Source organism: Hemicordylus capensis, chromosome 14 (genome assembly GCF_027244095.1).
Source record: "Hemicordylus capensis ecotype Gifberg chromosome 14, rHemCap1.1.pri, whole genome shotgun sequence".
Classification (NCBI taxonomy): domain Eukaryota; kingdom Metazoa; phylum Chordata; class Lepidosauria; order Squamata; family Cordylidae; genus Hemicordylus; species Hemicordylus capensis.
Genome location: NC_069670.1, coordinates 2,732,458 through 2,758,926, shown reverse-complemented (window position 1 = coordinate 2,758,926; position 26,469 = coordinate 2,732,458). Strand labels below are relative to the sequence as shown.

General features: G+C 44.7%; 1 protein-coding gene and 1 long non-coding RNA gene across 7 annotated transcripts in view; one reads left to right on the top strand and one right to left on the bottom strand.

Annotated features, from left to right (window-relative positions):
- Positions 1-26,469, bottom strand: part of POGZ (pogo transposable element derived with ZNF domain) — an 84,836-nt gene that overhangs the window by 46,167 nt on the left and 12,200 nt on the right. For 4 of the 6 annotated variants that reach the window (XM_053278225.1, XM_053278227.1, XM_053278221.1 and 1 more), the window contains exon 1: positions 10,632-10,771. The exons of 1 other annotated variant lie outside the window; for it this stretch is intronic. The gene's annotated coding sequence lies outside the window, so the exon portion shown is untranslated. Of the gene's footprint in view, positions 1-5,898; positions 6,081-10,631; positions 10,772-26,469 lie in introns of those variants that run through there. One more of the 6 variants, XM_053278223.1, reaches the window with a different exon arrangement.
- Positions 10,855-11,594, top strand: LOC128337347 (uncharacterized). The gene is made up of 2 exons (XR_008312240.1): positions 10,855-11,184; positions 11,274-11,594. It is a non-coding gene; the product is annotated as an uncharacterized LOC128337347 (long non-coding RNA).

Here is a 26,469-nt window from a genome sequence, read left to right as displayed (position 1 = left end):
AAGCAGTATATAGATGCTCACAGCAGTTTGTCATAGTTGCACAACAAAAATGAGGATTGCAGAACTGTGCTGCAGTGCTCTTGCGCAAAAAAACCCCACAATCCTTTAGAACAAAGGAAGTGCACTGCAGGTTGTGCAACTGTTGTGCAAGCACAGTGAAGCACACATGAGTCTGGAATGCAAGCTCCAGCCCATACACGAGTAGCTAGTGCAACAGCTTCACACTAATGCAATGTCTTTCTGCAAGCACAGTTGGTCAGAATGACAGCCATTAAGTTGACATGGTGGCGATCCCTATAGGCTTGATCCTGACAGGCTACAAGCAGGTCCCTTGCTAAGTGAGCAAAGAGGCACCTTTTAAAAGTGGCGATTCTCTTTATTTAGCAGCGGGAGAGCAACTGGCCCTCTCCATCCCCAGCACAACATCCCTCCAGTGGCTGTTGCTGGTGACTGTCTTCTGTTTCTTTTCTAGATTGTGAGCCCTTTGGGGACAGGGAGCCATTTCATTTTATTAGGCCACCTCCAGCCTCGGAGGCAAGATAATAATAATAATAATAATTATTATTATTATTATTATTATTATTATTATTATTATTATTATTATTTGATTTCTATACCGCCCTTCCAAAAATGGCTCAGGACGGTTTACACCGAGAAATAACAAACAAATAAATAAGATGGAACCCTGTCCCCAAAGGGCTCACATTCTAAAAAGAAACATAAGATAGACACCAGCAACAGTCACTGGAGGTACTGTGCTGGGGGTGGAGAGGGCCAGTTACTCTCCCCCGCTAAATAAAGAGAATCACCATGGTAAAAGGTGCCTCTCAATACCAGTTGCAGGGGAACAACAACAGCAAGAGAGAGGGCATGCCATCAGCTCTTGCCTGTGGGCTTCCCAGCAGCACTTGGTGGGCCACTGTGTGAAACAGGATGCTGGACTAAATAGGCCTTGGGCCTGATCCAGCTGGGCTGGTCTTATGTTATGTTCTTAGTTGTTTATATCTATCTATGTAACCCGCTTTGGAAACTTTTGTTGCAAAGTGGTATATAAATATTTATCATAGTATGCCCAGCAGGCAATCCAGGTACGCGGCTAGTTGAAAGTCTGGTTAAAAATATTTAAGAATAATAATTGCAATACTGTAACTCTACCGCAGGGCTGCACAATCTCGGCCCTCCAGCTAGAGTTGGGATAAAGCTCTCGTCATCCCTGACTACTGGCCACTGGAGCTGGGGATGATGGGAGTTGTTGTCCAGGACCAGCTGGAGGGCCAAAAATGTGTCGCTCTGCTCTACCTGCCCAACTCCTTATCTAAGAGCATCATCTTTGCCTGTTTACCCCAGACTCCATCTCCATCCCCTTCCTCAGTTAGCTCCCCTGTGCTGAATAACATCAGTCTATAAGCCTCTCAGGACGGAGACCTCTCCTCCTGTACTTTGTAAACCTCAACGCACAATGATAGCACAACAAATAAACAGGCACATATCAGGGCTTTCTAACATGCCACCCATCCCAACAATGCAATACCTGCTTTCCAACAAACTTTCTTTGAATCCAAGCCTACCGCCTCCTTCATGTGGTTGGCAAGAAACAGAAGCGCAAAGGAGAAGAGAGGAAGGAACTTTGCTCCAACAGAAACTTCAAGCCAGACAGCCTGTCTAGGAAATCTGGTCTCCCTTTCCAACAAGGAGAAATACTGCCAACCTACTTTTAAAATATTAAAGCCAGGACGATGAACACAGATTCAGCTGGGTGAAATTTACGAACGCCTGGCTCATGCACTTGCTTTGCCCCCAATCACTATACCAAGGTGTTACGTTGCCTAGATTAAAATCGACTGCTTTGGATATTTTAAGTAGAAAAGCAGGCTACAAATCAATAAATAATAATAAAATAAAAGTACAGGCCTCTGCAAACCTAGGCAGTACCTAAGGGTAATCAATTACAATTCTTTCAGATCTTTAACCCCAACAATCTACATGGGACCAATTCACTTCCAGGTGTTTGTTTTTTTTTAAACTCAGTGGAGCTCTTCTCACGATTAAGGGAGAGATCGCTCCCTTAACCTCATTTAGAGGGGTGGCTACTTATAGATGGGTTTGCCGCTATATAGCCGCCGGGATCGGGCCCAATCACCAGCTCGGTTCACACGCATGTGCGGAACCAAGTTGGGCTCCCTTCGCCCAGTTCTGGGCTTACGTGTGAATAGCCTCTGTGTGTCCACTGTTCTCCTCCCTCCCGTTTTTTCCACTTTATCCCACAATCTATCCTCTTTTTTAAAAAATTCCAAAAGAAAGAAGAGAACAAAGCAGCAATGCCACAGCGGTGACCCACTTTATGCTGCCGTGCAACCCACTTGTGGACCCCAGCCAACCAGTTTGATCTCAAACCCACTTGTGGATCCCAACCAACCAGTGAGAAAACCAAAGATTCAACCAGTGAGAAAACCAATTACACAGAGTTGAGCAGCAGCCTACAAGTCAATACATTCCAAGTGGTCTCCATGTGAAAGGAAATCCACCAAGAGTCCTGCCACATCCTAAATACCATCACATTAATTGTGGCATACACTCTTGTGGACTATAAGAAGAGCAGCCCTGGTCCATCACTTCCAGCATCCTGTTTCCCAGAGGTCAACTAGATACCTTCAAGAAACCCATAAGCAGGGCACAGAGGGCAACCTCTCTCTTACAGTGGCTCCCGGGCAATCAAACTTCACACAACCATCATAATTAATTGTCCGTGGCAGACCTTTCCTCCACGAATGTGTCTAATGCCCTTTAAAGCTATCCAGAAAAGTGCGTGTAATTATTATTATTCTTTCTTCAACATATTTACATCTCACTTTGAAATATGAATTCATATTTCAAAGCAGCTTATAAAGTTGTAGCCCACAAAACCATACAATACTAGTCTGAGGCCTGCAGGTCACCTCCAGCCTAAGCGGCAAGATGCCTCTAAAATACCAGCTGCAGGGGAGCAACAGCAGGAGAGAGGGCATGTGTGAAACAGGAGGCTGGACTAGATAGGCCCCGGGCCTGATCCAGCAGAGCTGTTCTTATGCCACAATAAATGTGGTGATCTTCAAAGTACAATAAGAACGGTTGACCGTAAGTTTAAAAATAATGCAGTAATTGTAGCTTACTTTTAGCAGAACAATGGAGGGGGGAAAGACATGCATTGAGCCTGAGGCTTGGGGAAATCCCAGATCCCAGATTTGCTGTCAGTACCCCCCAGAAACACAATGCCAGCTTCTAGGCACATAAAACATTATTAAGTACAAAAGCCCTCGTTTTTGTCCATGTCTGCCATCAACCCAAAAAGCCACAAAGCCTAATTATAACTAACAAGCATTAACAGTATCATTATTCAGTGCCTTTTGAGGCTTATCAAATTATGCACTGCATGTAGGAAGCAGACAAAGGCATCTCTCACAACTCCAGAACTTAAGGAGTCACCTTATGACATTGATGGGGTAGTAGATTCAGGATAGATGGAAATACGTACTGCTTCACACAACACCTAATTAACTTATGGCACTTTCTGCCACAAGATGTGGCAATGATAGCTAGTGGGGGGAAATGACTGCACACATTGATAGAAGACAGGCAAATCAAGGGCTCTTTGTCAGGACAGTTGAATGGACCTTCCATGCACAGAGGAAATATACCCCCAAATGTTAGATGCTGGAGACAATGAGCCAAGGCCATGTTATGTTATTATTACATTTATATCCCGCTCTTCCTCCAAGGAGCCCAGAGCGGTATACTACATACTTGAGTTTCTCTTTCACAACAACCCTGTGAAGTAGGTTAGGCTGAGAGAGAAGTGACTGGCCCAGAGTCACCCAGCTATTTCATGGCTGAGTGGGGATTTGAACTCGGGTCTCCCCGGTCCTAGTCCAGCACTCTAACCACTACACCACGCTGGCTCTCTAGTGAATTAACAGATGTATCTGGCCCCAGTAGATTCCCAACCAGCCAGAATTTTACTAGAAGGATCAAGAAGCGCAGTAGACCTTGCCTCAATTCTTATTTATTTATGTCATTTTATTTATTTGGTTGTTTGATTGTTTGTAAACCGCTTTGGGAACTTCTGTTCAAAAGCATTATATACATATTCATCATATTTGTAGATCGTTCTAGAATGCAGCCAAGCAGCCTCTGGACAATCTTTTAGAATCGAGGCCAGACTCTATGGTTTGTCCAGCAGCCTGTTGTTTATGCCCCTAAATCCAAGGTCAGCCAGGCTTGGCCCAAAGACTTTTACCCTCCCAGTTCCACCTAACCCAGTAGGCCCCACTCAAGTGCTGCCTGCCTTGGCACTCGCCCTATTTCTAAAATCAAGAGATGGGCTGGGGACTCTGGAAGTGAGTCCTCTTGCTCTACTGTGCTGCTGTGTTCAATGCAACCCCCTTCCAAGAAAACATCAGACCTCCCCCTGCCCAGGCGCTCAGGTCAAGGATTAGGCCCTTCATTTGATTAATCTGGTCAAGGATTAGGACCTTCCACAGCCAGGACTTGGGTGGGCCACCTTGCAGGTCAACAGGTGGTGTGTGGGATTAGGAGACCCCAGCAGCAGCTGCACTGCAGAGGCTGACAAAGCCAGGGCAAGGGCAAAGGCCAAGAGATAGAGCTGGGAAGGCAGAGGAACACAGGAAGCTGCCATATACCGAGTCAGACCCTTGGTCCACCTAGCTCAGTATTGTCTACACAGACCGGCAGTTGCAGGCAGGAATCTCTCTCAGCCCATTTCTTCTGGAAAAGTTTGTATGGTTATGTGCAAAAAGACAAGTGTATCTCTTCTAAACAGCAATGGGACAAATTGTGGAAATGGACGTTGGATGTAACCCCCCGCCCCCGATTACCTGATGTGCCTTGTAATCCCTTGTAATCCCCCCCCCAAGTTACAGTACTGTGTGCATATACTTTATAACCCTGTGGGTTACCAAATCCTTGTTTGTAAATCTTTGTAGATATATGATGTACAAACAGCCACTTTGCATATAATTGTGCTTTGGTTACATACTGTATGCTTTGGTAATTTGATGGTTCAATAAAAAAATCTTGTCCTATTAAAAAAAAAAATCTTGTCCTATCTTGGAGATGCTGCCAGGGAGGGAATTTGGAACTTAGATGTTCTTCCCAGAGCGGCTCCATCCCTGGAGGGGAATATCTTACGGTGCTCACACATGTAGTCTCCCATTCATATACAACCAGGGCAGACCCTGCTTAGCTAAGGGGACAAGTTATGCTTGTTACCGTAAGACCAGCTGTCCTCTCCTGTAAACCAGGGCTGCACAATTTCTGCCAGCCAGCTGTTTTTGGACTACAACTCCCATCATCCCCAGTTTCAGTGGCCAATAGCCAAGACCAGCTCTCCTCCCCTTGGTACAGAGGAGCAAGAAAGAGAAGATCCAGGACCTGGTCAGATACCTGAGATATGTCAAACAGGTAGGAATTGGGCATAGGGATACAACACAGCAGTTCCAGAAAGGAGTTCCTTGAGCCAGAGAGACCCATACAAAAGTGATGATGGGGAGAACAGCATGCTATTGGAGCCTGTGGGTCACCTGACTTCCTCCAAAAGATCCAGCTTCACAGTTGCTTAGAAATGGCTCCTGACGAGGCTAAACTATCCACGGCTCCTGCCTCTGATCAGTTATTGTGGTGGGCACAGAGAGTGCGGAAGGGCCATGGTTCAAGAGACATGTCTTGGGAAGCAGGCCTGATAGAAACTATCATCAGGTAGATGCACAAGTGGCAGAAAACACACACATAAGAGTACTACTGAATGGACTAACATGAAAGAAGAATAAAATAGGATTCTACAGGAGTCAGTCTTGGGTTAAACACTATTCAAAATCTTCATTAATTACACAGACGGACACTTACCCAAACGCACAGCTGAGACTAAACTGGAAATGCAACCACTTTTGATATACTATGTGTTCAAAATGGCCCAAAACTAAGTAGGAATAAAATTAAATTCGATGTGGGCAGAAGGGTTGTCCAGAGGAAAGCCAAACAGATTAACACAGGAGACGAGAGTGTAACTCACTAGCCTTCAGGAGGAGGACTCAGGAGTCTCAGTGGATAAAGAGAGGAGGCAACAGTATGTTGCTATGATACCAAAGTACAATATGCTGTTTCAGATCATAAACACCTAAGAATAAGGCCCAAGATTCCAGAAGCAACATGACTGCCCCATGCAGCAAAAGCTTCCTGCAACCACTTCTTTTGTTTTGGGGCACCGCTAAAGAAGAACTAAGCGGGAAAGAGCAACACAACAGTTGTGCGGAGGATAAATGATCTGAGGACGATCTGAAGGCGCTGCGCACGCTCAGAACAGATTGAGCAAGATAAGCCAGCTTATGTTTTTAAATATTTAAAATATGTTCAAACTGAGTGGGAAATTGTTCACTCCTTGGAGAAGAAGTGACACAACTGTGGCAAGCTGAAAAATAACAATATTTGCAAGTTATTCTAAACAAGGGAGATGGGCAAACTGCGGTCTTTTCCTGACTTCACACGGACATGCATGTCAACATACATGTTTTGTATTCAGACATATAAGGTCGGGGCTGCAGGCAGATGGAATGAAAAACTGGTATTTTGAGTGTAAGAGCTAGTCTAGCACTAGAACTTACAGCTGGTCTACACATTCAGCTAAAATAAAATAAAAGCAACATAAAATTACACTGCAGAGCCCTGTCTCGACTGCACCATCCTAAATTACAATTAGAGGGTCACGTTCTGAATGCTTTCCCATGTAAGCAGGGATGCCAACCTTTGAGCTGGTCTCTGCATCTGTACTCTTCATCATGATTTGATCTACAGGTATCACCCCATGCAATAATGTTCAATTCTATGTCAACAACAGCTTTTACTGTCTTAAAACTTACTGATTTATGCAGATCAAACAGCTCTCAAGAGCCCAGAAAAGAGGCCAGGCTGAGTTCTTTTACTGGGAAGTTGGCAACCCTACTCATATGCAAGTAGAAAACTAGCTGCTGTTGCGCCGTCGAGTCAGTGTCGACTCCTGGCAATCACAGAGCCATGTGGTTTTCTTTGGTAGAATACAGGAGGGGTTTCCCATGACCATCTCGCGTGCAGTCTGAGATGACACCTTTCAGCATCTTCCTATATCGCTGCTGCCCGATATAGGAGTTTCTCATATTCTGGGAAACAAACCAGCGGGAATTCGAACCAGCAACCTCTTGCTCCCTAGGCAAGATACTTCCCCACTATGCCACCAGACAATTTCTAATCTAGCCCACTTCCTGGCATGCCTGTTTACTATGCACACTAGCATTTTTAACATGTTCAAAAATGCAGTCTGTAATGTTATCGTCTGAAAAGGGTTCTACAATGCGATTCTGCTGAATGTGCACAATGACTATTTAACAATAAATGGTGCTAACATTGGCAATTTTACTACAGCAGGAACAAACACTAAAAGAATAGGAATATGATGGTAAAATACACTGTGCAATTAAAGCATAATCTGGGAGATCCAGGCATATAAAGGTATGATAGGGACTGAGCAATTATATCAGGGTTTCTCAACCTTGGGTCCCCAGATGTTCTTAGACTACAACTCCCATCATCCCCGGCCATGGCCTTTGTGGGATGGGAGTTGTAGTCCAACATCTGGGGACCCAAGGTTAAGAAACCGTGAATTAGATCCTTCTTTATGCAGAATGGTTCTTTCAAGGACATCGGATCACACTATTATTTTTCAACTCATCTAGATGACTGGATATTCTGCAAGTTTTTCAGACTTTGTAACAACCAAAGGATACCAAAACCTGACATTTCTCTAACCCATAAGCTTTACGACACAAATCCTGGTTTTTTCATTTCCTTTACACAGTAGAGCAGGGGTTCTCAAGCTTCGGTCCCCAAATATCCTTGGACTACAACTCCCATCATCACAATGGCCAAAGGCCACTGTGGCTGGGGATGATGGGAGTTGTAGTCCAACAACATCTGGGAACCTAAGCTGGATAACCCCTGCAGTGCAGTGCATGTCATGATGGAATTTTCTGTGGTTGCGACAGCCTGGATGGCTTTAAGAAGGGCTTGGATAAATTCATGGAGGACAGGTCTATCCATGGCTACCACTCTGAGGGGTATAAGCCACCTCCAGCCTCAGAGGCAGGATGCCTCTCAATACCAGCTGCAGGGGAGCAACAGCAGGAGAGAGGGCAGGCCCTCAACTCTGGCCTGTGGGCTTCCCAGAGGCATCTGGTAGGTCACTGTGGGAAACAGGATGCTGGACTAGGTAGGCCTTGGGCCTGATCTGGCAGGGCTTGTCTTATGTCCTTATGATTACCTGAAGATGTACTCACTTTTCAATGACATCGACGGACAAGGGAGCTCTTCCGTCATTTCTTCGAGCTGTCACACACTTTACACAATCCCTACATGGCAGACACTTCCATATAACAGACTGTGTTTTTTTTAAGGTGAACATAGGTGCCCTCGTACGGTGGCTGACAGCACAAGGTGTGCTATTTTAAATGTCATGTCATATCATGTAGGAATTGACTGAGTGCCATTACATCATCTCATACTGTGCAAGAGGAAGCAATGGGAAACCCTTCCTGTATTCTACCAGAGACAACCACAGGGCTCTGTGGGCGCCAGGAGCCGACACCAACTCAATGGCACAACTTTACCTTTACATCAACTGACATCAACACAGCCAGCATGGTGTAGTGGTTAGAGTGCTGGACTAGGACCGGGAAGACCCAAATTCAAATCCCCATTCAGCCATGATACTAGCTGGGTGACTCTGGGATATAAAATGTATAAATAAATAAATAAAATAACGGTTCCCTCTCGGTCTAAGTCTCCACCTGTAAGATGGGATCAATAATAATATAAGCTGCCTCACTGGGTTGCCATAAGATCAACATGCAGCATTCAGGGCACTTGGGGGAGGTATTTATACAGATATGACACAGATCTGACATAGATTGTAACATGTGGCAATTGTACACACAAGTTTCCTCGCGACAGAGAAACAAGGCGTTGGGAGCACACCCCCAGCCGCCACTTTCCGCAGCCCATCGAGATCTGCCCTGGTGAATTAATGGGAAGCCCCGATCCAGACCGTGGGTCCCCATGTGGCAGCCGCACATGCCGTGGATCTGTGCTTTCCAAAGCCACAGCAGCTGCCATCTCCACCTTGCCATCTCCACATGGGCTTCCTTCACATTTCTACCCAGGAGCAAGAGAAGAACAGCCCAGGAGCCATTCGCATGAGGAGGATGGGTTTCTCCAACCAAGTCAATCCCACATTTTTTTGGACAGAATTGTTACTCTACACCAGCAACTATGAATATGAAATTCTATTTAACACAGAATAAAAAGAACTACTTTGCACCTTGCCACAAGCCAGGTCAAGGGGGGGACATTCATTTCCGAAATCAGATGGCAATAAAAGGGCGACAATCAGCCACAAAGAGGGGCCCATTCCTGACAGGCCAACAATACCCCACATGGCAAATATTGTGCTTATGGGGTGGGAAAGGCACTTCCACCTTTCTCTAGGGAAACCCCCCCCCCATTTTGCCTTCAATCTGAGGACACATCCAAGAGCACCAACAATTGCCACGGAAAAGGGGTCTGCAAACATATCATTAGTCTTCACAGTATCAAAATAACACTTAAATTTTTTTAATCATCTCACGTTTTTCTGGTGGGGGGAGGGGAGAAATAAAATAGTCCCCTTGCCCAACATGGCCGCCCACCCAGCACTGAGTTTTAAGCTGAGGCGGGGGGCAAGTTGAGCAAACCCTCCCTCTTTGCCACCAAAATAATTACACGTAGGCAAGAACTGATAGTTTTATTCTGGTTCACATGCTGTGCGGGGGGGGGCGGCTTTTCTTTGACACATAGGACCTTCCAAAGGGGGAGGTAGGCGGAGGCAAACGGCGGGTTCCAAGCCGCCTCACTCCTTTCCCCCCCCCACTCCCGTCCCGCCCCTCAAGACGGGGGTGGGGGAGAAATGTGACGGGGAGAGAGGGGTTCGCGTATCCCTCCGCGCGCTCCCCTCAAAAAAGAATCAGGCAAGGAGGCCAAAGCACGAGCCAGGTATGCCGCCGCCTAGCGGGCGGGGGAGGGGGGGAGAGAGGAAGAGAGCGCGCGAGATAAGCTCCTCCTTCCCCCCTCCCCCGCTTCAAGAGTCCTCCAATCGCCGACCTCCTCTCGCAGGCAGAGGCGGCCGTCCCCACTCCCGCCGTCCCTCCTCCTCCCGCCTCGCGCTGGCTTTGTGTACGGCGCGCGCGCGCCCTCGCTCGCTCGTTCCCCCCCTCCCTGCATTCTCTCCCTCCCTCCCTCTTCCACATTCCCCCCTCCCTCTCTGATCAAAAGGGGGGCAGAGAGAGAGAGAAGGGGAGAAAAAGGAGCCGGGCGGTTCGAACCGGTTCCCAACGGTCTCCAACGGTCCCTAACCGCCACCTGCGTTCTAGTGGCCGGCTGGCTCGCGCGGGCGCGCACGCGCACCGCTCTCTCTTCTCCTCTCTCTTCCCCCCCCCTCCGCGCCACCCGCTACGCCTAACCGGGTTGATTCTGCTGCGTCCGCCTCTCCCCTACATAACGGGATGGCGCCAACTCACCTCCCAGTCTTGCTGCGGCCGCCGCTGTGGCCACCTTCTCCCTCCTCAGCCTCCGAGGCTGGCTCGGTCCACACACAGGCACGCTTAAAGTGACACACGCCCCCTACGGCCCCTCAGCAAAGGGCGAAGCGAGCGAGAGCGAAAGGCGACTTGCATGAGCTTGCCCCCCCCTCGTTCTCTCCCCAGATTTTTTTTTTTATAAAAAAAAAATGGTTGCGGGTTGATACAGAACAACACACACACACAAAAAGGGGTCCTGGCCGGCGGAGGGATACGGTGACATCATTTCCTCCGCTCTCTAAACCCGCTTCCTGATTGGCTGCCTGGCGTGACGTCAGTGGCAGACTGGCACACCCTAACCCAACCTGGTGAAGTTTGTCTGAGGCATAAATTATTGGGAAGATGTTTTGTTCTTCCCAGTTTTGGGGGTCTTTTAAACCTAACAACCTGAATTTTTTGAGGTATTTTCCATAAACATAGGGCCAGAAATGGAACAACAGGTGGAAAAAAGCAGTCAAAGGCTTCCCCTTCTTTGTCAGCCAAGCACTGCCATGTTAGCGCTCAGGACCAAATATTTAATGATTTCTTGGGTCTTTTTCCTAAAATATAGTTTTACATCTTTTTTTCTCACCTTCTCAACAGGTGTACAAATTCAGAAGATTTGGTTAGACTCTGCTATTTGCAACTTTGCAGGGATAGAAACATAGAAGGCCAACCATCTCCAACCAGGCAATGGTTTTGCGGAATGTTCAAAAGAAGCTAATCTTCGGGAAACTACCATTAAAATGTTCAACATTTGAGTTCTAAAGATTCTTATGGAAAATCTTGAATTTAAAAGCCTTTTGAAATTCTACTACGATAAAGCATCTATGGTTTTTAATATGATATGAATGTTACTTTTTTCAAAAATGCCTGATCTGTGGAATGTATTAACTAATATATTTAATAAATACATTAATACATTTCTCTTCTGCTTTTCTACTCAATTTAGGCCCACCACCCTAAAGTTTCAAAACAGATTTGCCATGAAAATTACAACATCACAATAAAATAATACTACCAGTTAAAACTAACCTTCAAACACACACAATGAACAGTATAAACTAAAACTATGGAAGGCTTAATGAAACAAAAACATAGATGTTCACTGAATAACAACATGACATCAACCAAGGAAAGCTTCCTGAGATGAAATCAAAACTGAAACTGACTAGAAATCAAAGCAGAAACGAACTAGAAAAATCGATTGTGTTGATATTTGGTGGTCAGATCTCTCAGTTTGTTAGTAAGATATCCCAAAGGCTTTAGGACTAGTAGAAATGGGAAATAGCCAGGCCTAAGAGATTTTGGTACCTTGGGCAGAAAGTTTGCATGGTTCCCACCATGGCGATTACAAATATAATAAAATAATTCACAAGTTGCTAACTAAAATCTGCCTTCTGAGGTTGGCCATGTAAGTAGAAACCAGTAACATTCCTTTATAAACAGTTTACCTTCTGCGATGCAAACTCTGAATTTTGCCTATAATTTTCAATGTTCTGTTGACAAGACTTATGTTGTTGATGTATATCTGGAGCTAAGGACTCCAATCCTCTTTCAGTGATGGTTTTTTGCACCCAAAGACCATTAGTTAGCAATTAATTAAAGCTGAGGATGTGGCTAGCAAAGTGTACTGGATATATACCCATTGTTCATAATGTATGAATATGATCTTGTAGCTTTTGAGCTTTTCCACCACAACAAATTATATTTGCTGAAAATTATGAGACTGCTAATTTCTGTAGCTAATTTCTGTAATTAGTTTCAAGGGCTTATGTTTCCACAGCAAAAGGGCAATGCCAGAAATCCCACAGGAAGTACACATTCGACTAGGGGTCCCAAGTTTTATTACAAAAATAGAACTTCCCAACATATTGCTACTTAGTGTCAGGGGAAAAAATAACATTTTTGCTAGCAATTTAGCAGAGTAGTCAGTGCTGAAACTAAATCTATTTTGACAAAGACAGGATGTCCTCAAGACCTGAATCACAACAAAGACATGAAAGGTAATGCCAGCTGGCAACAGAAGACCCGTACAATCTATATTATTAATTCTCCAAGACCGGCCATGTGTGGGGGCGTGGTAGAAAGGAGGCGATTGGCTGACAGAGTTTGCAAGCAGAAGCACCTGATCGGGCAGTAGGGATTCCATATGCAGATAAGGAGGAGGAGCCTGTGGCACTGTGGTGATTGGGCAGTGGGGATTTCCTATGCAGATAAGGAGGAGGAGCCTGTGATGGTTAAGGTCAGTTGTAGCCTTTGTCCCCACCCCAGAAAAAGTTCTACAGACGCCCATTCAGCCTCTCAAGTATGCATAACTATAAACTGCACCCATAAGATATATTAAAATATAAATGTATGGCTCATGCACAGTCAACTTTAGCACATGCAGTGCACCACAGAGAAGGCTTAGCGGTAAAACGGCTTGGTCAGCGTGCAGCATGCTATATCCATTGCCACGTCTGAATTATTATGAAGGCTGCTGTGGGCAGAGCAGAAGAGCAGAAAGAAGTTCATAACGATCTAGACCAGTGGATCCCAACCTGGGGGATCCAGATGTTGAGGAACTACAACTCCCATCAGCCCCAGCTACAATATTTTGGGCTGATGGGAAAGGTAGTTCAGCAACATCTGGAGGCCCCCGGGGTTGGGAACCACTGGTCTAGACAAAGCCAGAGACCCCAATTTATTTTGAAACTTTTCTATCCCATTTTAGGAACATAGGAAGCTGCCATATACAGAGTCAGACCCTAGGTCCATCTCGCTCTACCCAGACTGGCAGCGGCTTCTCCAAGGTTACAGGCAGGAATCTCTCTCAGCCCTATCTTGGGCAACGTACTGTATGCTTTGGTAGTTTGTTGATTCAATAATAAAATCTTGTCCTATTAAAAAAATATATCTTGTCCTATCTTGGAGATGCTGCCAGGAAGGGAACTTGGAACCTTCTGCTCTTCCCAGAGCAGCTCCATCCCCTGAGGGGAATCTCTTGCAGTGCTCACACATCAAGTCTCCCATTCATATGCAACCAGGGCAGACTGTGCTTAGCTAAGGAGACAAGTCATGCTTGCTACCACAAGACCAGACCAAAGTCACCAGTGCAAGAGAGAGACACTGCAATAGTAAAGCAAAAACTGTACAGTAATGGGATCAATTATTCAAGCACACTGACACTACAACACACGACCGCTCCTTGGGCTTACTTGCTGAACGACACTTGTTAATCTGGTGGCGACCTGGGATAAGCATTCTCTATTAAGAACACAGAACATGAGAACAGCCCTGCTGGACTAGGCCCACGGCCTAGCTGGTCCAGCCTCCTGTTTCACACCGTGGCCCGCCAGATGCCTCTGGCGGGCCCACAGGCCAGAGGTCTGTGCGTGCCTTCTCTCCGGCTGTTGCTCCCCTGCAACTGGTATGGAGAGGCATCGTTGCCCCTAGGTTGTGGAACATGCTCCCTGTGGATATAATATTTATATTTATTTATTTGCTATTTTAATATGTTTCTATATTGCCCAAAACCTGTGTCGAGTCCTTCAGGAGAGCCTTGGACCCATCTTTTTACCCTGGCTTTTAATGATATCGAGTTGGAATGTTATCTAGTTTTAGTTGTAATTTTAATCTGTATTTCATTGGTTGTTGATTTTAATTGTGATGGTTTTGTTTATTCTAGTATGAACCACCCCTGAGCCATTTTAAGAAGGGCAGTATATCAATCAAATAGATAGATGGATGGATAGATAGATAGATAGCCAGCATGGTGTAGTGGTTAGAGTGCTGGACTAGGACCAGGGAGACCCGGGTTCCAATCCCCATTCAGCCAGGAGACTTGCTGGGTGACTCTGGGCCAGTCACTTCTCTCTCAGCCTAACCTACCTCACAGGGTTGTTGTGAAAGAGAAACTCAAGTACAGTGGTCCCTCGACTTACGAAGTTAATCCGTTCCGAACGCACGTTCGTAGGTCGAAATTTTCGTAAGTCGAAAAGCGCACCCACGGAGGTCTGGAAACATTCATAAGTCGAGGAAGCCACATCTAAACTGGCAACGACTTCCGGTCATTTTTGTCGTTCGTAAGTCGAAAACTTCGGATGTCGAGTAGTTCGTAAGTCGAGGGACCACTGTATGTAGTACACTGCTCTGGGCTCCTTGGAGGAAGAGCGGGATATAAATGTAATAATAATAGATAGATAGATAGATAGATAGATAGATAGATAGATAGATAGATAGATAGATAGATAGAATAATGTGTTCATAATTGTGTTTTTTTAAAAACAAAATAAGACAAAACACAAATTTTGCTGTTACACAGGAGCATCGGAGGCTGCCTTACACCAACTCAGACCATTGGTTCTTCTAACTCAGTATTCTGTACCGGCAGCGATGCTCCACGCTTTCAGGGCCGTAGAGAGCTTTCTGGCGGCCACAGGGCAAGCTCTTGCTGGCCGCCCCCTCCTCTGTATTGTTTTGTGCGCGCTCGTGAGCGCGCCCCCTGCCATGCCGCGTATGACATCATACGAAGGGGCGTTGCCACTCTCGGCACTGTCCTTCTGCTGGTCCCGGTTGGCGCTGCTCCGTTCAAGGGTTCAAGGATGGGTGCATTCTTTCTCTGCTTGCAGAAAGGCAGAGAATGAAGCACCCAGCCAGAGCTCGAACAAAACACTGGCTGGGAGCAACAGCAGAGCCCGTCTTGCTGATTGTGGCTATGGGCACAGGGTAGGGATGTGCACGATCCCGTTCGGCGTTCCATTCAAGGAACGCCAAATAGGTTCGGAGCCCCTGCGTTCGAACCGGTTCAAATTCGAACCGGTTCAAATTCGGTTCAAATTCGAACCGGTGGGGTCACTTTAAGGCATGGGGAGGGTGCTCTTATCTCCCCCACGACATTTCCCCCTCTGGCGCTGCTTTAAAAAATGCTGGCATGGGTCAGCAGTATACCCTCTTGCCGCCCGGGTCAGCGTAAAACCGGAAGTGGCAAGTGCACAGGCGCCCACCACACATGTGCGTGGCGTGTGCCCACCACTTCCAGTTTTACTCTGGCCGGGGTAGCAAGAGGATATACAGCTGCCCCACTACAGCCCCCTCCCCTAAGGGGAATCTCTTATCATGCTCACATATAGTCCCCGCCGAAATACAAGCCCAAGCAGACCCTGCTTAGCAAAGGGGACAATGTATGCTCGCTAAGACCAGCTCTCTAAGCTATACAATAGTTAATTATTATATAAATAAATATATACTAGTTACTAAACTATGTGACAAAACTCTATTATCAATTCCTGCAACGCAACTCACAAGATCCGGAAATAAATTCCTGCATAAAAGAACCACATCCACATGGTTCTGACAATGCTGGTAATCTACCGTTTGTTCTTCAGAAACGTCAGCTGAGAATGTTTGTTTTCCTTTGGTCAGACTGTTATCAATTTTCCCATGATAACTGAGCTTAAGAAGCACCTTTTAAAAGTGGTGTGATTTTCATGATTGAGCAGGGGGAGAGCAATTGGCCCTAGATCCGGTCCCAGCACAGCATCCCTCGGGTGGCTGTTGCTGGTGGTTATCTTATGTTTATTTTTTAGATTGTAAGCCCTGTGGGGACAGAGAGCCATTTTACTTATTTATTTATTTGCTACCAAGTGCATTTGTTTGTTTGTTTGTTTAATTGTAAACCACTTTGGGAACTTTTGTTGAAAAGTGGTATATAAATACTCGTTGTATTCATATTTGTAATTATCAACCCAGCTTGGTATAGTGGTCAGAGTGCTGGACTAGGACCAGGGAGACCCGAGTTCAAATTCCCATTCAGACTTGCTGGGTGACTCTGGGTTAGTCACCTCTCTCTCAGCCTAACCTACTTCACAGGGTTGTTGTGAGGAGAAACTTTAGTATGTAGTATCTGGACTCCTTGGAGGAAGAGCGGAATATAAAATGTAATAATGATGATGATGATGATGATAATAATAATACCCAACTAATATACAGCAACCAAAACACAACCCAGTGTGCAATTAGGCACTCTCAAGCTCCACTGAAATAAATAGGAATGCCTACTTCTGGGTTGGACTGGGAGCAGAGGCACACCTGGTTTATGCTGGCTGCATAGTCTTCACAGTGACTGCCCTGGAATCGGATGCTTTCCAAGGGCTGCAATGTTTAATCTGTTCGTTAGATTATATTGATTTTTAAAATCTACTAAACAGGTAGCCCTGCTTAACTGGAAAATTATTTTTAATATAAATAGTTATGAAAATATAAACAGCTATGAAGTTAAGATAGCAAGCACCATTTTTAAAGAGGCATTCTATCTTTTTATAATGGAGGGAATGCCTCTTCCCAGCAAAGGGAATGCCTCTTCCCAGCAACTTTAGTCCATTGGCTACCTACATGATTCAGCTGCATTTTCTTTAATTGAGTGACAGCCACACTTTCAATTATTCGAGATGATTCCCAGCTATGTTGTCTGACTATTAGTGTCTATCTTTTCAAGAAAAAGATGGTTCGTTTCTGCCATAACACTATCATACATAAGCTGTCTGAAACAGATCAGCAACTGGTTACAGACACATTAAAATAAACTGTTTATAAAGCAAAAAAATCCACTCCACCACCAGTGTTTCCTCTAACAGGTATTCCCAGGTATGGTTGACTACAACCCCCATAATCTTTCCCCAAGCAAAAGCCACTGCAGCTTGGATTCTGGGAGTTGTAGTCAACAACATCTGGGACTCCCTGTTAACAGGAACACTGCCCTCTGCCCCTGCAGGCTTTTAGAATCAATTATGAACTATTTACGGTTACCCAAACCAAAAACTGAACATGTTTTAAACATCTCTTAAAAGAGCATTCAGCTTCCATAAATACTGCCCAGAGATGTACGTTTTGGACAGTATACAAGTGCATTAAACAAACAAACAAACATGATTGTTTACCATGGCAAATGTATGCTTCCTTTTGGTTTTCATACCTTGAATGGAAAACAATACACCCAAACTAATCCGCCTTCAGGCAAAACGTATATATCAATGGCCTGTTTCTGGCTTAGCTCAGTTTCCTGCTAAGCCTCCAAGGTCCCCTTTAAGTCTAACATTGTGTGCTTCTGTTATTTTAATATGGACTTCCAATATGCAAAGCAGCCATTGAAGTGAAGATCATCAAATAAAATGCTACACCAACAATAAATAAATGGATTGTCTTCTTTAACGAGTAGTTGTATGAGGACAATTCCATCCAGCAGAGGGGGTGTTGTTCACACACAAACATTTGTCCAGTTTGGGAATTACAGGGAACCCAGGTTCAGAACTAGCTGTGAAAATTCACCACTGAATCTTTTACCAAACTTGGGTCCCCCAGATCGGTTTGATATCTGAAAGAATACATAAACCAGTCTGATTGCTTTCACACAATCAATTCTTATGGTATAGACAGTAAATCTGTATTTCATCAATTGTATTTTACTATAGTATATAGAAGTTTAGAGATGTCTTTTATCTTTTTGATTCAATTTTTCCCCCTTGCCTTTTGTATTCTTTGTATTAGAAATTAATAAAAATCTTAATTTTAAAAATAAAAACTTGGGTCCCCCAGTGTGGTTAGACTACAATTCCAATCATCCCCAGCAGCATGGCTGGGGGTGATGGGAGTTGTAGTCCAACATCATCTGGAGATCCATGTTTGAGAGCCCGCTTTTCAAGAAACCTTTCCAAGCTGTTTCTGATCGTTTAGAACAAGGTTTGCCCACCTTTATAGACACATGTACCCCTTCTTCCACTTTCATTTCAAGTACTCCATAGAGCTTGTGTGTGAGAGTGTGTGTACGCACAAATTTAAATGTTACCATTATGAGACAGGTCACTCCTGTCACTGGTTTGCATCTAGATGAAGTTATGCATGAGTGCTCCCACTGAAATTAATAGGACAAATAGACTTGAAATAACAGGAAACGTATCCTATTAATTTCAATGGGAGTACTCCGTGTGAATGTTCTGAAGCCTGTCAGTCAGGCTGAGAGGAGAGGTAATGTAGCCAGCCAATTAGCAGCAGAGCAGAAGGGTCTTCACCAGTGTTCTCCCTAATGTGTGCGTGTGTGCGCACATGCACGCACACTTTTTTAATGTCCGCTCAGTTTATTTTAGAACCTGCTCTGGTTGAAGCAGGAAGGCCCCATTCTGAATGCACATGCGCACACACTGCCTTGATACTGCCGCCCAGAACAAAACTCATTCTGCACACAGATGAGAAGGCCCCACTCTGAATGCACATGCACACACACTGCCTTGATTCTGCCGCCCAGAAGGAAACTCATTCCGCACACAGATGAGAAGGCCCCACTCTGAATGCACATGCACACACACAGCCTTGATACTGCCGCCCAGAAGGAAACTCATTCCGCACACAGATGAGAAGGCCCCACTCTGAATGCACATGTGCACACACTGCCTTGATTCTGCCACACCCAGAAGGAAACTCATTCTGCACACAGATGAAACACATTAGAGAGAACACTGGTCTTCACCTCCTCCTGCCCCTTCTGCAAAGGACGCCTCACTGAGGATGTGTTGGTTTCACACTGGCGATTCTTAGATGGGGGGAACAAATATCATGACTGCAGCACACGTACCCTCTGAGAGCCCTTCAGATACTCCTAGGGCCACTAGTTTCCCCCTGTTGGGAACCTCTGGGTTAGAAAAGAAAACATGCAAAATTTGAAAGCATTTCAAGAAAAGCCAAAATAGAGCACTTTGGGGATTTAGGAATCCTAACCCAATACCTCTCAACTGTGCAAGAAGGAATGACCAAAGCCAGCAATCCTATACCACCCCCCCCCAACTCCCTGGGAGTGTGCCCCATTGAATTCAATGGGAACTGCCCCTCCGGACACCCACAGGAACAACTCTTTAATGAATTTATTTATTTTTGGCAGACAGCTAAGACACTCTTGCGGGGAGATGTGAGTTATTAAAAGTTTGGTAAGGGGAGTTCAGTAAAATGAGGGTGGAATTCCAATAATCTGCTGCCTGGGGTAAGCGCCTCGCCTCGTCTTGCGCCTCGCCTCGTCTCATGCCTTGCCTCACAGAAGGGCTCCCCTGGTTGTTTACAGTCCCGGCAAGATATGCAGGGAAACCAGTTCTCATGTCAAAAGAGTGGGGTTACATTTTTTGTTATTTAAATCAATGGCACTGTTCACATTGAAAAAGGAGAGGGTTCCAACCTCCTGGGCAGACGGAAGCAGCAACTTTTTAAAAACAGAGATACCACAGAATTTTCAGCTCTGATACGATGGAGCTTCATTCAGTAGACTTAGTGACGAATATGCCGCCAAGTATTCTCAAAGGATTTTGATTGCAAATATATTTATTATTTATTGATTTGATTTCTGTATGAGGTGAGAAATGGCAAGAAGATCCTGCTGGACTTCCAATGATCCTCAGAATGTCCGCCGAATAATTCTCATGAGGTGGCTTCATTTGCAAATGAAAAGTTAATCTGCACCTTTTTGCAAATGAATTACCAGGCAATTACCAGCTGAGCACCAGGAATTAGTGTGTCTCGGCGGTTGGGGGGCGGGGGGGGGGCGAGAGAAGTAGAGTCATTCCTTCTCTGAAAAAGGCATTTTGTTTTAAGGTACAGAAGTAAGGATTTCTCTAAATAAATAAATAAATAAATAAATAAATAAATAAATAAGGTTAGGACAAAACAGATACTTGGGCATGGGTTCTTTCCCCACTGCTCTGAAGACTGTGTTGTGGCCATGCTCCGATTTATACAAAAAGATGGGTACCTTACAACTCTTAACATTCTGTTGTTTCCCTGTGGGTCTCATGGTGGTTAGACTCCAATGCCCATCACCCTATCGTCCATCGCAGCAGGGCATGATGGGAGACAGAGTACAAAGCCTGCAAGCAGTGGCGCACCTAGGTAATTTTGGCGCCCGGACCAAACCTGCCACAAGCCGCACACCCCCCCCCCCCGTGAGGCCCCCCCCCCGCTTTTTCAGAGAAGGCATGATTCTACCTCCCCTGCTGAGAGACACTAATTCCTGGGGCTAAGCTAGTAATTGCTGGTAATAATCAGCATCCATTCATATATAAAAGAAGACAGATTGAACCTTTTACACAACCACCACTGTGCCCTGAAGCAATTGGATTTTGAATTCAAACCTTGGCTTTCTCTATGGTTGAGAATTTACTGATGCAGTTTTATTCTTTTAGCATTTTTATTCTGCTGCAGGTGCAAGATTTTTTTTTGGGGGGGGGAGGACTAATTATAGAATATTATTTTCCAAGTCTACATTGGTGTATGGAAAAACAATTGGCTTTCTAAAGTCACAATTCATGATTTTAAGAGTTAAATGCTAGCTTGTATTGAGACATTTTGTGCTGTTCTTGACATCTTTTCCTAAGCAGATTCTGAGATCTTCACATTTCTAGCCTGCTCTTCCTCCAAGGACCCCAGAGCAATGTACACAGTAATGTTTCTCCCCACAGCAACCCTGCGAGGTAGGTTAGGCTGAGAGAAAAGTGACTGGCCCCAAATCACCCAGCCAGTTTCATGGCTGAACAGGGATTCAAACTTGGGTCTGCCCAGGCCTAGTCCAGCACTCTAACCACTACACCAACTGGCCACCTTGCATTACACATTAAACCACAGAGTGAAACTGCCTGTTTCAGTTTATCACAGGGCTGCACAACTTTGGCTTCTCCCGTGGGACTACAAATCCCAGCATCCACAACCACAGGGGCCTATGGTTACTGGTCATGGTAGTTATTATTATTATTATTACATTTATATCCCGCTCTTCCTCCAAGGAGCCCAGAGCGGTGTACTACATACTTGAGTTTCTCTTTCACAACAACCCTGTGAAGTAGGTTAGGCTGAGAGAGACGTGACTGGCCCAGAGTCACCCAGCTAGTGTTCATGGCTGAATGGGGATTTGAACTCGGGTCTCCCCAGTCCTAGTCCAGCACTCTAACCACTACACCACAACAGCTGGATGAGGACCAGTGTAGCCCTGGCGATCTGCACCCCAGTTAGATAAATACAGCACTGAAAGGTTCCCTCCTGTGTTATAGGAGACTGCTATTTATTTTGCCTGGATACTGATTCCCATGTGGGTTCAGCCAACATATTCCGTTTCGGTTAGACATAGAACAAGAAAGACTGCCGGGATTCAGGAAGAAGGGTCAGGCTTAGCAGAGTTTGAGAGACATCAGCGTTGCAGCTGGTTTATGTACAGAAAGAAACACATAATATTGTGGCCCTAACATGGCTGAGATGTTTGTGAGATGAATTTCCCCCCAGTCAAATAAATATGCATGCCCAAATCCCCAACCAATACTTAAGATCCCCTACAAGGAGCATGTCTGCCCTTGTGGTTCTGGGGAAGTGGAGTCAACGGCCCATGTGATCTTGAATAATTGTCAGTTTTCTCGAACGTTGCGGGAGAGAGAGATACAAGTCCTTTTTTAACAGCATACCCCAGTTGTTCTGAGCAGTTCTATTTGGAATTACTTTTAACAGGCCATTGGGATGTAGTATCTTAGAATGTGGCGAAGTTTTGTTTTCTGGCTAACAAGACTAGGATAAGAAATGTTGAGAAGCGAGATATTTTATTTGTTTGTTTGTTTGTTTGTTTGTTTGTTTACACTTATGCTCCACTCTTCCTCCAAGGAGCCCAGAGCGGTGTACTGCATACTTGAGTTTCTCCTCACAACAACCCTGCGAAGTAGGTTAGGCTGAGAGAGAAGTGACTGGCCCAGAGACACCCAGCTAGTTTCATGGCTGGATGGGGATTTGAACTCGGGTCTCCCCAGTCCTACTCCAGCACTCTAATCACTACACCACACTGGCTGGGTGATATGGGGTTGGATTTGAGATATGGGGTTGGATTGAATTAAATTCTAGATTATCATAAGTAAGTAAGTAAAACTTTATTTCGGTCATAGACCAGCAATACAACAATATAAAACAAATAAGAAAATAATAAAAATGTTATAAAATCAGACTACATTTATACGCATTTGGCATATTATATAACAATATTTGGCCACACTAGGAATAATGTCCCAATTAGAATTGGTGAGTAGATAGTTTAAATAAAAATCATCTCCACGACCCGGGAAATTAATCAAAAGTGGGGCAATCAGTTGGCGTCTTATGTCTCTGTAATAATCACAATACAGAAGAATATGAGCAGTTGTTTCTAGATTATCATAATGTATGGAGCCCTCTGTTTTATGTAGTGGATGAACTCGGGCGTTACGGCTCGGTTTTATGTTTGAACAGTTTATTACTTATTTGACCAGGTTCGCTTTTATGTAAAGTTTTTGTACTCTGTGTTTTGCTGGCCAAATGACCGTAACAATAAAGATTTGATTTTGATTAAGAGATTCACCCATCCTCCAGCTTCTTCACTGGTTGCCAGACTGCTTCTGAGCCAGGTTCAAAGTGCCCCAAACCACTTCGAGCCGGAGTTACTGTTGGACCCCGTTAGCCTCTACGAATCTGCCAGGGCCCAATTCTTGGCTGAGATTCGGTGGGCAGGACTGGAGGCAGGGCCTTCTCAGATGTGGCCCCTCTGCTTCAGAACGTACTCCCAGAAGAGCTTCACCATGCTCCCTCCCTTAGGGTTTTTTTAAAAAGCTTTAAAAAATATTTTATGACAGTCTGATGATGGGGTGTGTGTGTTGTTGTTTTTTTAATGTGAAACTAATGTGATGTATATTTAATGCTGGTCATCGACTGTAATAATAATACATCGAAATGGAAATAGATGGATTTTTAATTTTAATTGGATCTGTTTTAGTTGGTTTATTAATTCAACACTGTCTAGGGTTTTCTCTGTTTTACGGTTTTTATTATTTTGTCTGTGTTACTGTTGTGAGCCACCCTGGAGAAGTATTGGATTTGCACTGGAGGGGTGGGGCATAAATATATTAAGTAAATGTATGATAAATAAAATAAAATTAAATTAAAATAAATGATTCCAAACATGGGGGTTCCATACAGTCCTCATGACTAACAGCCAGCAATAGACCTCTCTGCCTCTTCCATCAATGTGTGTAATCCCCTTTCAAAGCCATCCAAGCTATCGACCACCACCACATCTTGTGGCAATGAGTTCCACATATCTGTTCTACATTGTGTGAAGAGGGGCTTCCTTTTGCTTGTCTTGAATTCACTGCATCCTTTCAATTGGCTGACTCAAAGGTTCTAGTATTATGGGAGAACAAATTTTCAATATCCACTTCCAACACGGGGGCATAATTTCACAAGCTTCTATGAAATTATCATTTGTTCCTAAATTAAAAGCCTCAGATGTTAGATTGTTTGGACCTGAGCCCTTTAGGGACAGGGGACCATTTTCTCATACCTTTTGTTTAACCGCTTTGAAAGCTTTTGTTGAAAAGTGGAATCATATTATTATTTAGCTTTTCCTTGTAGGAAAGCACTACAGAAATTGTTTTGTAGAGGGTCCCACAGCCCCATAAGGTAGGCCAGGATGATCTCTTCTTTCATTCTGGCTGGTTGAAAATGAACAACCTAAAGATACCTGGAGAATTCAGGACTCAGAGGCAAAATTCCCACCTCAGTTCCCACAAACCTCCCTCCTCACAGCAAATTTGCTGAATAATAATGCTGTTCTACGCTTATCTCACATTATTTTTCCCCTGTCTTTTTTTTAAACCCGATTTTCTCCAGCTTGCTGCTGATTAAACTTGCATTTTGGTAGCACCTAAGAAACCCAACCAGAGAGATGATGCCCCTTAGTGCACCACTGAACAGACAAGCCAATTGTACAAGCCGCTGTTGAAATCACACAATCAAGTGCCCATGTGCCATAAATAAACCCCATTGTGAGTCCCTGTAGCAGTGAGATCCACAATTAAATGCTCTCTAGAGAACTGAATAAGATGTCTAGACCTGCATGAAGCTCATCTATCACTATTACAAAGTGGACCAGATAAAACTCCTACCATTGAGCGAAGTGACAGAACAAAGAAAAACCTTGCATTAACTTTTTAAAAACGGCACAAACGTAATCTGGTTGCCAGCAACTGGATTTTCATAAAACAAGGTTATCAGCATATAACATTGTTCCTGCAGGTATCCAGAGGACAACGTCCACCCACCCACCAACATATAATAAATAATATTAATATTAATAAGAGCAACAACTAGCTGGGCCAGGTGCAGAGTTTTTGTGCCTCCGATCGACCCACCCATTGTTGCTTTTTCATCCCCCCGCACATGCTTGGCTTTCTGGCTGGCCAGCCGGCCGCTTCTCCGCCCCCCCAGCTTTCTGTAGGGTAGACAATGCTGAGCCAGATAGACCAAGGGTCTGACTCAGTATTATTTATTATTTTTACATTTATATCCCGCTCTTCCTCCAAGGAGCCCAGAGCGGAGTACTACATACTTGAGTTTCTCTTTTACAACAACCCTGTGAGGTAGGTGAGGCTGAGAGAGAAGTGATTGGCCCAGAGTCACCCAGCTAGTTTCATGGCTGAATGGGGATTTGAACTCAAGTCTCCCCGGTCCTAGTCCAGCACTCTAACCAAGCTCGGCCAGCATCCCTTTCCCCCCCACATCCCCATGGCTAATCCTATCTGGCAGCTGTTTGTGAACTCTCGTGAGAGCTGCCACACATGAGATTAGCGATGGGTATGCCTAGGAGAAATAAATATATAGATGATGACGACAACAACAACAACAAAATACAAAGATCTACAAATTGAAATTAAAAAGCTGTGGCAGAAGAAGACCCACATAATCCCAGTGGTAATTGGCGCCCTGGGTGCAGTTCCAAAAGACCTTGAAGAGCACCTCCACACCATCGGGGCCACAGAAATCACCACCAGCCAATTACAAAAAGCAGCTTTACTGGGAACAGCCTATATTTTGTGACAATATCTATAATAATAACAACAACAGTATTGATGATAACATCCAGCCATCCCAGGTCCTTGGGAAGGACTCGATGTCTGGCTAAAACAAACCAGTCAATAACACCTGTCTGACTGTGTAAACAAGAAATAATAATAAATGCATGAGGGTAGGCATCTTAAGAAGAGAAAAGAAATATTGAACAGACTGTGAGTTCAAAGGCAGAAAATAGCCTTTCCTGTCCTCTAAGCATTACAACCAAGTTCCTGGATTATTGTGGGATAATTATTGTGGGATAGTGAGACCACAATAATAGATAAAAACTGACACACCAAAAAAGAGAGAGAGAACAGGCTGGGAACCAAATGCAACTGACAAGGTGTTGCATGTCCCTTAACTTAATGTTTCAGGCTGCATTTTTGCCTGCGAGAGACAACAAAAGAGATCAACATTATGTCTGTCTAATTTTGAAGCAAATAATCTCTAGGGCTGGTGAGGAATTTAAAAGTACATGCACTGTTTGATAGCCCAGTCCTAAACACGACAGGTCGCAGAGCATGGCCTAAGGGAGGCCTGCTCAATTTTGCGACCCCCCCAGCCTGCCCGCCCCAGATGTTTTTGGACTACAACTCCCATAATCCCCAACCACGGTGGCCGAGAGCCAGGGATTATGGGAGTTGTAGGCCAACATCTGCAGGAGGACCGAAGTTGAGCAGCCCTGGTCTAAGGGTACAGTCATCCTTCGCCAACCGCTAGGGTTCTGTTCTGGGAAAACCTCGCCATTGGCAAATTCGTGGTTGACCAGGCATTAAAGTCTATGGGAAACAGGGGGTTAGGGGAATTATGACCGCAAAAAGACCTAAAAATAAAAATGGGGGAAAATACCAAATGTACAGGATATAGCCATCTTGCTGAAGCTAAGCAA